The following is a 12250-nucleotide window of genomic DNA, read 5'->3' on the forward strand; positions in this document are numbered from 1 at the left end:
CTCCGTCCCCCACGTGTCCCGGGAATTGTCAGTGGCTAGTGACCCAAGGCGTGGTGACAGCCGACCTGCCACTCACAAGCCCTAACGAGTGAGGCTCCCGCGGAGAGAGGTGATGATATCCCTCCGCAGACTGGCCAGGCCCGCCGCGGACCCAGGGGGCGGTGCGGCACCGAGGTGGCCCAACTCACATCCTTTCTGCCCTTCTGCCGGGGTCTCCCTCACCCTAACGCCTCCCCAGACAGCTTACAGGGACCACCGGGAGCAGCCCCAGAACACAGCAGGTGTGTTTCACGTTGGCAGGTCTAATAGCCTCCATGACAGGGAGCCCTTTCCAACACCCACAAGCGGGCACGCTTACTCGGAGGGGACACAGGTTTGGGAGAGCTCCCTGTCCCCTACTTCTGTCAACCAGGGGCCGGCTGGGGCGCCCCGGACTGACCGCATGACCCCGGCAGGGCCACTTCCTGGGGGTGCCCAGGGCCAAGGCTGGCTGGGAAGGGCCTTCCCCCGCTTGGAGTAGAGCCTGTCACACCTTGACGCCCTCCTTGCGCTCCCGGGTCCAGACGGTGCGCCCCGGCTCCGGTCTCCGGATAGGGGAACCAGTCTACGTCAGGGACCTCTAGGGTGGCTGGGAGCCTCAGGCCTCCTCCCCGCCCGGCGGCGGCGCTGCGGCCGCAGGTAGCGAGGGCGCGCGGGTGCGCTCCCGGCGCCGGACACCAGGCGTCGCCCCCGCTCCTCGCAGCGCCGGGCCCCCGCCCCCGCCGCCGAGCCCGAGCCCGAGCCCGAGCCCGAGCAGGAGCTGAGGAGGCGGCGGGACCAGCCGGACAAATTTCCTGCTCCGCTGCGGGAGGCGGGCGGCTGGGGTGCGGGCAGCAGGGGGCGGCGCCCCGAGCGCGCGGCCTTTGCGCGTCCTCGCGACCCTCCTTCGCGCCCGGCGGGGCCAGAAGGGCGCCCCAGAGGGCGGCGGGCGAGCGCCCGGGAGATGCGGAATCGCCGCGGCTGCGGGATCGGCACCCCGGCACCGGCCCCCCCGAGGTGAGCGCGCTCGCGGGGTGCGGGCGGGGTGCGGGCGGGGTGCGGGAGGGCGGGTGCACCCCTCCCGGTAGCCGTGCTCCCAGGGCGGCCGGAACAGGCCGGGGACGCCGCCTCGGCCGCCGCCGCCGCGGGAGGGAGGGGCCGCGCCGGGGTGCCGGGTCCCCGAGCTGGGTCCCTGCCGGCCCGCGGCGCGCCGGGTTCCAGCGGCTGGGGACCGCGCGACCCGGGGCATTGGCCCCCGGAGCCCGCAGCCCAACTTGGCGACACATCGGCAGCTCTCGCGCTGGCTCTGGGTAAAAGGGCCAGTAGAGCGTGTGTCTGCCGGTGGCAGCGGTGCCAGGGGGACGGCGACAGGGACGTGTGTGGAAGCTGGCGAGACGAGCGGGGATGCCTGCGGGTGTGTTGGGGCTGCGCGCTCGCCGGGATCCGGACAGGAGCCTTTTGAGAAAGTGTCTCGGAGTTGCGCCAACTCCGGAGGGGCGGGAGCGGCAGCTGGGATGCTGCCCGGTGGTCCCTCGCCCCGTGCCCTCCGGGCGGGCGGGGGAGCCAAGTCGGGTGCAGCTGGGGGCTCCGGGAGGGAGCAGGCCCTGCTGGCTCTGGCAGACTGCCACCACGTACAGCCTGGCAGGGGTGACCTGTGGCTGATCGGTCAGTGCGGTGCCAAGCCCGCCGGCTCCTCGGGACCATCTGGGGACGCCCGACCACAGCCCACAGGATGGAGAGGCAGAGCCAAGCCCTGCGTGACCCGCTGGCCTGACCTAAATTCCTTCCTGGCCAGGCAGGCCTTTCTAGAAATATCAGACGGTGACACTGCCTGCCTTGGGTGAGGACCATTGCCTCAGAGTCCCAGCCCCCGAACCCAGGAAGGCAGAGTGGGCGTCCGTTTACTCTGGAGCGGGAGATGGGTGCGCACCAGCGAAGGATGGTCCCACGTCTCAGAGCCATGGTGTATGCGTCCAGCCTGCTCTCGACCTCGGGTGCTCTTTGACCCAGGGTGCCTGGGCGTTTCTGTGCCCCAAAGGTGGGCGAACTCTGCAAAATAAAGGCCCACGCCTGTGTAAACTCTGTGTTGGGAGGTGAGGGGGTTGCAGCTGCAAAACCAGGGCACGAAGCCAAAGGCAGGCAGAAATGTTGGGGTACATGCATGCGGGTGGCCCAGGCTGGTATGGGGCAGAGCTCTGTGTGAGAACAGGGAGGGGCCTGGACTTGCTGAGCAGAGGCCCCCAGCTTGCAGGGAGCCAGAGGCCCTGTGGTGACAGGCAGCCTGTGAGGCAGGGGCCGCCCAGTCAGAGAGAAGGCCCCTGGCGGCCCCGAGTCTGCCCGTGACCTCCGCCAGGGGCAGAGGTCTTCCTGGAGTCGGTGACGCCGGTGAATCAGCGCCCTCGCTCCTCCAGACCGGGCTCTCCCTGTGTCCACGTGAGGTCAGGACTGGATTTGTCTCTGAGAAGGCCGGGTTGTGGGATGAAGCCGGACGTTTTTTAGGTGTAAAACCACAGGCACCGAGGCCGCATCTCACCCCGTGCGGGGGCGGCGGGCTGAGAGAGCCGAGCTCCCTGGGCCCGTGTCTCCACGGAAGCCGGAAGGACGGCCCCGGGGAGTCCGCATGAAAGTCCCTCAGCCCTGGGAGGGGCCGCAGGGAGCGTGGGGGTGCGGATGGGGGTGCGTGGGTGCCGTGGTGCAGGTGCATGTGTGAGGGATCAGCTGTCATTGACAGGGGTTAGTATGGAGTTGAAATGTGAATGTCAGTTGGTCAACCCCCGCCCCCAAACCATGCCTCCAGTGGCCCACCCGGCTCTGTCCCCACCTCCACCACCACTGGCCCCGGTACCCTTTCCCCCAAAGTTCCCCGCTCCCACGTCCGAGGTGCCCTTCTGGCCCAGACCAGCCCCCTGCAAGTCCCGTGTCCAGCTGCTGCCCCCTCCACACCCCTCCTGGGCCTCAGAGGCGCCCCACTCAACAGGCCCCAAATCAACTGTGTGGTCTCTGCCTGCTCAGCCCCACACCCTCCCAGTATTCTCTTTATCCACGGCGGGTGCCGGCTCGCAGCCTGCGGTGCGAACGTGCGCCCGCCTGCGGTTCCCCTAAGGACGGGCCGTGTCCTCAGCGCCCGGCCCAGGGCCCCACAGTGGGCGCGCGGCAGGCAGCTGTCCTCGGGCAGACGGTCGAGCGAGGAAGCCAGACGTTTTAGGTGCGAGTCTGCCGGAGCAGATGAGCGGGTGTATTTTTAGCGGGTGCCGGTGTGCTGGGGGGCGACCATCCATCTTCGTTGGCGCGGGAGGTTGAACGGCGCCGTGGAGCGGTGGGAGGGGTCTGTCTCGGGGTCCCACGGCCAGCTCTTCGGGAGAGGCCGCACGCACGCGTCTGCTGAAGTGACCGCGCTGGGCCGCAGGGTCCCCCCACCCCCCCGGGACCTCCTCCACAGGCGGGCTTGGGGGCAGCGAGGAGGCACACTGGGGCCCGGCCCTCCCCTCCTCGACGCGTCCTTTTCATTTAGAACATTTGAGGCGTCCTGACCGAGGTGCTGCTGTCAAAACAGGAACGAATGTATCCATTAGGATAAAGACTGGCCTTCTCGCGTGGGATTATCGCCAGGGAGACACTGGCCGTTCCAAGGGCATCTCCAGGCTTCAGGAGCGCTATCTCCTGGTGAGCCCAGGTCTGGGTATGCCCTGAAGACACCCCGATAGACCTTCGGGGGGTGGAGCCTGCTCAGGCCCCTGCTCTGAGCCTCTTAGCCCTTTATCTCCAAAGCAGGGACCTCTACTCGTGCCCCCAGGCCCACCTCCAGTGTCTCAGTCTGCACCAGCCTCCGGATCCCCACCCCCACCCCACCCCCGCCTAAGAAAATCTCTCTGGCTGTAGTTCCTCTCTGTGCCTGCCCCGGAGCCTCTACTGGTTCCATTTTCACTTCCAGTGGCTTGTTCAGATGGTTTCTCTGCGCGCCCAGGTGGCCAGTGCTTTTAGGGCGGAAGGCGTGTCTCCGAGGGTCTGGGTGTGGGGTTCGGGTATGGATGCACCGAAATCCTGGCTTCCTGTGACTCGGGCTAAGCCACTCGGGATCCACGCCTCCGTGTGGTCTTCCCTGCCACCGTAGCGACAATCTGCCCCTCTCACAGCTGCTGGGAGAGTGGCCGATGACACGTAGCTAGTGCGAGGCACACGCCTGGCACTCAGTGAGCCACGGTGAGCGCGCCCCCGAAACGCCAGGGCCTGTGAACCTCAGGGAGAACCGGAGAAGTCCGAACAGATAAATGAGCAAAGCCAAGATCCCTGTGGATGGGTCGATGCCTTCTGCACGCCACCCAGACTGCTGGGTCAGGTCCACGTGGCGTGGCAGGCTAGGTCACTCTATTTTTTTGCAGCATAATTTGAGTGATTATGCAAATTTTGCACGACTAAGTATTTCAGTCTCATGAGGAGGTTGCTGCTTCGCTGTGCCCCGAGTGGAACAAATCCATTCTTTGACACGCACCGTTGGCTCCTCAGAGTTGGAGTGGTTGATGAGGCACAGACGCAAGCGTCGATGCCCTTCACCTTGGGCTCGGGGGCTGCGTTAAACCAGGGTCTGGGCCAGGAGGCACCAGAGCGAGCCAGCCCCGGCACCGGGGAGCGGTGTGGGCTCACACCAGCCGTGGGAACCCAGGGTCCGTGGGATAGTCCCCAGACTGGACCATAAGAGCTGCAGAGCCACAGGCCACCCTGGAATCCTCAGCACCTCAGGCTCCTCAGCCCCAAAGAGAGAGGCGAGGTCAGCTCTGAGCCCACTCCTGCTCCCGCTCCGGTGGGCTGACGGACGGCACCTGCTCCGTGGCTTGTCCCGGCAGCGCTGGGGCTCTGTGCGCGGCCAAACCCACGGCTCTCCTGGGCTTGGACCCCAGGCCACGACCCTCTCCAGAGCCGCCCTGGGTGCCGGCCCTGTCGCCCGCAGTGAGACGACGCTCCTGGGTACCTTCATCGCGTTTCAGATGCTGACCCCAGATGTAGCGAATGTTTCCTTTGGAGGGCTAACTTCCTGCTTTGTCACTTGTACTTTTCTCCAAAGCCACGGCTCCCGATAAAATGCTGGGTGGTCGGGGTGTCGGGTCAGCCCCCCCACCCACTGAGGGAAGGGCTTGGTTGAGTTGCACTGGCCCTGCAGACGCAGGTGTGGGGTGGGGGTGGGGGGCTCCCACCAGTGCCGGCGGGGAGATCCCTGCCCCGGGGATTACCGAGCCAGCTTCCTTTTCTTCTGGGGCCTGGCTCCTGCCCCCCAACCTGGCCCGCCCAGGCCCGCCCCTCCAGGTGCTGCGCTAGGAAGCTTTGAAGTGGCTCGCAGCCCCTTTGAACTCCGCAGCAGGGCCTGTAGCCAGACGCGTGGGCCTCCTGTCTCTCCCTCAACGGCACAAACACTTCAAAGGGGCTGGTTACGCTCCCGAAATAAAGAACGCTCCCCGTGTGTTCCCTGAAAACAATACACGTGTCCTTTTATATCGATTCCCCGTGAAATAGGGCCAAATAACATTTTGTCTGGCCTCCCCCAAGGACATGCCCATGGATTGCAGAGCGCAGGGAAGGGAGGGAGGGGAGAAACATGGATGTGAGAGAGAAGCTTCCGTCAGCTGCCTCCCACACCTGCCCTGACTGGGGCGCTGACTGGGGACCGAACCCGCAACCTAGGCATGTGCCCGCACCGGGAATCGAACCCATGACCCTTCCGTTCATGAGATGATGCTCCAACGGACCGAGACACACCGGTCAGGGCCAAACAAATATTTTTAAAGGATGTCTATTTTTAAACGTTTCAAATATAATCAACAATGTCCAGTTAATGCAGCCCATGACTACATGGCGCATCAGGTAGCCAAGTGCAGTTCTGATGGGGTATTCTGATTCCCCGTCCCGATGGAGACAGTGCCCCTGCCCAGACAGGGCCCTCGGGTGGCTGCACTGTGGCGGGAGGTGCGTGGAGACCCAGGCCTCGGGCTCTGACACCGGGAGCCGAGGGATCAGGGTCGGAGTCCCAGGCGCCAGGGGTCCGAGCACCGATGTGTCCTCTGCCACATGAGGTCTGTCCCCAGGGCAAGTCCTCGAACCCCCACCCCGTGAATGCAGAAGCACTTCGGGTGGTTAATGTCCTTCCATCTATTCGAATGCTCCCAGCTGGACCGTAGTGTCCAGTTTCTGCACCGGGGAGAAAATTAGTTCCATTTTTCTTCCTTGCTGAGGGTTTAGAATGTGCTGTCTCACAGCTACTTGATTACGGCGCGTCACCGCACGTGACCGTGGCACTGAGCATCTTCTGTTTGGCCGGCCCTCCAGAAGAGCCGCGTGCTACCCGGTGGCCCTGGAACGGGACTCTTATGGAGGGTCAGCCCAGCGGAGTTTGGCCGCCACTCTGCAGTGCGGCTCAGCCCTGCTCCTGTGCCGACACGCCCCAGTGCCCCCAGAGGCTTGGGCGTGCCCTGGGGAGCGGAGCTGGGCCCGTGGCAGTGCCTGTCCCGGCAGGCTCCTCGTTAACTCCTGGAGCCCTGCCTCCCTTTCTTCTCGGCTCAGAAGGGCCAGCCTCAAAGGTGGACAGGCACCTGCATGACTTCAGGTCCCGCGGCTTCCCCCGCCTCCCCCACCGGCCTGTGTGTGTGTCTGATCCTGGGTGTGGGGTCACGCTTTCATCCCGTTGTTTGAGATAAGGGCCCGGGTGGACATCCGTCCCTGGGAAGGGCTGTCCTCCGGGGGTGCTCACGTTTGAGTCGGGTGTCGCCTCACTTCCTGCTGGGGGCTGAGGGTGACGGGCACGGGGGGCACAGCAGGAGCAGGGCTCAGAGGGGCTTCGGGGACACCAGGGGACAGGTTCCTCACCCCAGTTTTTCCCAGGACTGGCCGGCCCTGAGCCACGTGGCAGCGACCCACGAGTTACAGAGCACACCTGCAGTGCAAGGCTGGGCGTTTCTGGGATGAGACAGGAGGGTCTTTAGGAGCGGGGGTGGGGGGGTACAGTACCCCACCCCCTGCGGAAGGCTCGGCACATTTGCAGGTTTCAGGAAGACCTGCCGATGGAGTCGGATGAGAGGTCGGTTTTCGGCACAGCCTCTTCCTGCTGATGGTCCAGCTCCTCTCGGATCACCCCCATCTCCAGCCCAGCTCCGCCCCGCTCTGCATGTGGAGGGGAGAGTGGGGGATGGGCGGGAGAGGTGGGGAGACAGAGGGACACACACAGACAGACAGACAGGGGGGAGAGACCAAGACAGACAGAGAGATGGGGATGGGCAGACAGGCAGAGACAGAGGAGGAGAGATGGGGGTGGGGGGAGACAGAGAGAGAAAGAGAGAGAGAGAGGGAGAGAGAGATGGACTGAGCCTCTCGGAGGCTGAAACCCCACCTCCCAGTGTTTGTCTGCTGAAAAGGACTCTGTCGTTGGAAATAACATCGACTGGATGTTTCATCCCCCAAAAGGGTTTACTGGGGGGGAAAGAAAGGGTTGAGACAGCCATGCTCACGACCTGGCCGGGGGCCCAGGGGTGGGGTGTTTACAGGAGGAAAAGGGGGTGCAGGGGAAGGGGTGCTGGGGCCGTGGAGCTTCGTGGCAAACACGGAGGCCTGCCTGTAGGGGCCCCGCGGTCACACAGGCCGCCAGAGCATCCGTCACCAGCCCTAGCTCCTGCCGCAGGCCCTCCAGCCCCAGTGACTTAGTTTGCTTAAGGTTCCAGGTAGAGCCGTCATCATCCCCAAATTCCCTTCGAACCCAGGATGGATGGATTTCCAGGCCCTGGGCCCCTGCATGGCCCGGGACAATTTTGGAGAGCAGAGGGGTGGCATGTGCTTGCTTATGTCAGCGTGTGGAGTGACACTCAGCACCGGACATCCCCGAGTCTCCGGAACAGAAATTCTCTCAGGATGACGGGTGCCGGCGGCAGCAGTGGGGCGGGGGGTGGGGGGGGCTCGGGTAATGGCAGGGCGTGTCGGTGTGAATGAACAAAATGCCAGCACCTCGGTGCCCTTTTGCTACACCCAAGGGTTCCAAGGACTTACAGTAACTCAGTTCTGGGTAACAAAAGGTCGCCCCAGGGCGCCGGCTGTCACGCCTGGAAAACACGCGCACGCCCTTCCAAAGACAACACGACGCCCGACCTCTCGCATTCACAGAGCGAACCCCCGCGACCTTTCCCGCGCTCTGGGGCCCGTGCGGAGGAGACCCTCCCCCCTGCAGCCGCGTGATTCCGGGGCCTCGCGAAGCCCGCGCTGTTCCTGCTGGGGTTGTTGCTCGCTGTCGGCGCTGGGTTTCTGGCCGGTGCTTGTCCCGCCTCTCAAGTGGCCTCCGTCTCACCAGCAGCTGCGTATTGCAGGACTGGACGCAAAACTCCTCGGCCACCGAAACCCGGCCTTGGGTCAGAGGAGGGGGGGACACAGCCCTCTCTCTCCCGCGGCCCGGGGCCGCGCTCCAGTGAGTGCATCCGTAATTCCGTAAACCGCTTTCTGCCGGGGCCGCGAACATCAGCCCAGCTCCGTCCTCTGCTGGAGACACCCTCCGCCTGCCCGGGTACGTTCCTCTGAGCAGAGTCCCGGTTTGGGCCCGACGCCATACAACAATGCAAGCGCCCGAGAGTTAATGCTTTTTGCACTGCGTCGTGCCAAGGCAGGCCTGCCTGCAGCTTGCCAATGATATTCTTTCAAAGAACGGTTCTTGGGTTCCATCAAACGTGGGGAGTGTTTAAAAAGAGTCTGTGAGAGCATTTCGAAGGAAATGGAAATGTTATACATTTATTGAGCACCTACGGTATACATCCACCACTGCAATTACCAAAAAGAAGTCAGGAGGCTGTGCTGTGGGTGCCCAGGCCCTCGGGAGGGCAGACGCAGTCACTCTCAGGGTGTATTAGGTATGATGCCGCCGCAGGGGGTGGGCGGGGCTGCTGACGGGGAGGGGGAGGGGCCTGGAGGGGCTTCACCAGATAGAGCAGGCGGGATTCTCCTGGAGGCTCTCGTGTCAGCCAGAAGGGCCAGAACATTCTAGACCAGGGGCCTCTGTGCACCTGGTCAGCAGCACAGGTAGCACGCCCCGCCTGGGAAGAGCAGGTGTCTGGGTGGAGCCGAGCCCGGGATGGGGATGAAGGGACCAGGGAGGAGGCGGGGCCCTCCAAACGCCTGTCGGGGTCTGGTGCCGTCTGGTGGGCCGGGAGGACCGGACATGTTAGAGGCCGGGGGCCCCTCTGAGGGCGTGAGAAAAGCTGTGGGTTCGTTCCATAGAAAATGCCGGGGTGCACAGCTTTGGTTTAGAACAGTTTCCAGAGAGTCTTATCTATGGAAGGCCCCTCAGTCTCAGCCAGGGAGACGGGCATGCGGCGGGACCCGGCACAGGTTTAAAGGACGCTGACGACCCGGGTCTGGGGCTGACTTGGGGTGGGCGCCAAGTGGAGATGCCACGCGGGGACAGTTGTTCTGTGGGGAGACCCTGCCCCAGTGAGCCACGAAGGGAGTGTTCCGTCCTGAGACTGGCGGCGACAATGTTCGTGCCGCCCCGTGCCAACGGCTCGCCATTCTTTCTGTTAAACTCGGTTACCACGTACGTGCGTGGGGATTGGGCGGCACTCCTGATAAGAGAGCGCGGAAAGACTCATTGAGTGCTGGCTTCTGTCGTTGTCCCAGAAGCCGGCTCTCGGGGCGTGTGGTGGGATTGGGCTCACGAAGCTTCACATGGCCACCGCGGGCCTGTGGCAGGCACAGACTGGGAGGCGTTCTGCTCTCTCTGGCATCCATGGTGCTCGTCTTAAAGACCTCAGCCTAGCTTGGAGAACCACATTTAAAGTTTCCTTTTAAACATTTTTATTTATTTATTTTTAGAGAGAGGGGAAGGAAGGGAGAAAGAGAGGAAGGGAAACATCAATGTGTGGTTGCCTCTCGTGTGCCCCCTACTAGGGACCTGGCCGGCAACCCAGGCCTATGCCCTGACTGGGAATCGAACCAGGGACCCTTTGGTTTGCAGGCCAGCGCTCTATCCACTGAGCCACACCAGCCAGGGCTAAAGTTTCATTTAAAATGGGGAAGATCCGCGAGGAAGCAATGACAGCCACTAAAGGGGTGGACAAGGGGGCACGGCTGAAAGAGCTGAGGTCTCTTATGCCCGTCTCGTTGTCCAAGTCCAAGGCGTGGCTGAGGCTGGTGGCCAGCCCTGGCCCGCTCAGCATCCTGGCCGGTGGCCCTGTCACCCCAGGGGAAACACACACAGAGCCCCAGTCAGGGGGGAGGCTGCCCCGAGGAAAAGCCACTAGCCCGTGAGCACTGTCGCCGACTGCTCGCCTCTCGGTGGGCTTCACGGAGACCCTCTCCTCGAGGCACAGCGAACTGGCCTCTCTGATGGGAAACACGAGTTCTGTCTCCATCGGGGGAGGGGACTTGGAGCGGCGACAGCTTGGGCTGTAAACAGCCCCGGAAGGTCGCAGGGGTCAGAGATGACAACCACACCCCCCCACTGCATGGCATTAAGAATTCATGCTCTCCCTTCACTGCACTAACCCAGCGCGACCCAGGAGGGCCTTTCCGGGCAGAGCGGAGCCGGGGCTGACCCGAGACTCGGCTCCGCCCCGCTGGGTGTTTGTGCTCAGGGAACTGAGTTCCCTGCACACGGCAGAGCCGCCCTTGAACTTCTCACCGCCAACGAGAAAGGAAAGCGCTGTTCCTCGTTTCCAGTTTTCTCAGTCACCTTCCTCTGTGTTTCACGGTGATGAGACGGGCATTCTCCGTGCCACGATTTCCCTCGGCCAGAAAGCAGAGCCCCGTCCTGACTCTTTGCGTCAGCGGCGGGCTCTCGGACAAGGCTGGCGAAGTAGTCGATCTCTCTAGTTAGAGGCACGTGCGTTCCGGCTGTAATGGGGGTGGGGGGTGGCCGAGCCTCACCCAGGGCCACACCCCATGCTCCCGGACCACGGTCCTTCTCATCCTTGCTTCCTCGAGTGGACTGACCCCTTCGTCCCCTGTCCCGTGGCTGACAGACACGCTGTTTGTGTTGGGTGGGAGGCCCCTGGTCTGCTTCCGTCTCGAGGTTTTCTGGGGGTTTAGGGGATGTGCGCTCTGACTCCGGCAGGGCCCGGAGATGAGACGTCACACCTCCCTGCAACCCTCCGTCCTTCCCCTGCTCCGGCACGGGCACGGTCACACAAGCCCCATCCTCAGAGCGTGCTTTCTGCCTCGGCAGCTGTGTCCGGGGGGTGTCCTAGAAGGCAGCCCCCTGGGCGGGCTTTGTGTGCAGTGTGCTTTCGTCAGCGGTGGTTTGGGATTCGCTCGGCAAAGCGCGCAGGCGGAAGGGGTGGGCAGTGCCGGCAGACACCGATGACCGTGGTCCTGGTGGTTCTACTTTGTGACGGGTGTTCCCCTGTCCAGCACGGAGGCGGTTGCTGTGTCCTACAGGGGTTGCGCTTCCTTCCGGGGTTTGGCGCCCTGGACATTGGGGCGGTCAGGCTTGGCATGCTGTGTCCAGGTTTGGCCTCAGAGGGCGGGGCTGTGGCTCTGCTTGCCAGGGTGACCGTCCTGAGCTGATGGCTGCAGGGTGGTGGGCGGGGGGTGGGGGGCGTTACTGTGTGAACAGCGTGGACTTGCCGGACGGTCGGAGCGTGCATGGGAATTCGAGAAGGGATCGCTGTCTGGCAGCCTGAGCCTTGAGCTCGTCCCCGAGGGGTACGCGATACTGGTCCAGCCCCCTGGAGAAACCAGAGTCCCCCGGGCTGAGCCCTGGGCTGGCCCTAAGTCTGGTTTGGGGTCCACTGTGTGCCCCGCCCCCAGCCAGGGGCGTGCTCTAGGGAGCTGGTGAGGTGCCACTCCCCACGTGGCCGGAGCCCTGTGTGAGCCGGAGGGGGTCTCAGTGTCAGTGCAGAGGGGAGCCACCCAGGTGCCATCGATGGGCAGGTCCGCCACAGAGTCTGTGCCTGAGTCCAGGATGACCCCTGCTCCCACGGACCCCCAGGGCAGCTGTGCGGCACCACGTGTGCCCGGGGTGGGGTGGGGGTCCCGGCTCCGGGGCAGCAGGGAGCTTAGGGCTGAGAGAGATGGAAACACGGTCCGGTTCGTCCCAGGCCACCGGGGCCCAATGACTGACGTCACTGCAGGTTGCAGAGAACAGCTGGAGGCAGACGTCAGCGCCGACCTCAAGGCCCCGCCTTCTCTGTCCTTCAGGCCGACAGGCTCTTTCCTGCAGGTCCCCCAGCAGCCGCTCACCCCCCTCCTTCCCTCCCTGCCCCCCACAGAAGAG

The 12250-nt window shown here is 64.0% G+C and overlaps 1 protein-coding gene across 1 annotated transcript in view; it reads left to right on the forward strand.

Annotated features, from left to right (window-relative positions):
• The first annotated feature begins 778 nt into the window (after positions 1-778).
• PTPRE (protein tyrosine phosphatase receptor type E) overlaps positions 779-12250 on the forward strand; it is a 113711-nt gene continuing 102239 nt past the window's right edge. The window contains exon 1 of the mRNA XM_028512362.2: positions 779-1035. The gene's annotated coding sequence lies outside the window, so the exon portion shown is untranslated. The remainder of the gene's footprint in view (positions 1036-12250) is intronic.

Source organism: Phyllostomus discolor, chromosome 5, assembly GCF_004126475.2.
Source record: "Phyllostomus discolor isolate MPI-MPIP mPhyDis1 chromosome 5, mPhyDis1.pri.v3, whole genome shotgun sequence".
NCBI lineage: Eukaryota > Metazoa > Chordata > Mammalia > Chiroptera > Phyllostomidae > Phyllostomus > Phyllostomus discolor.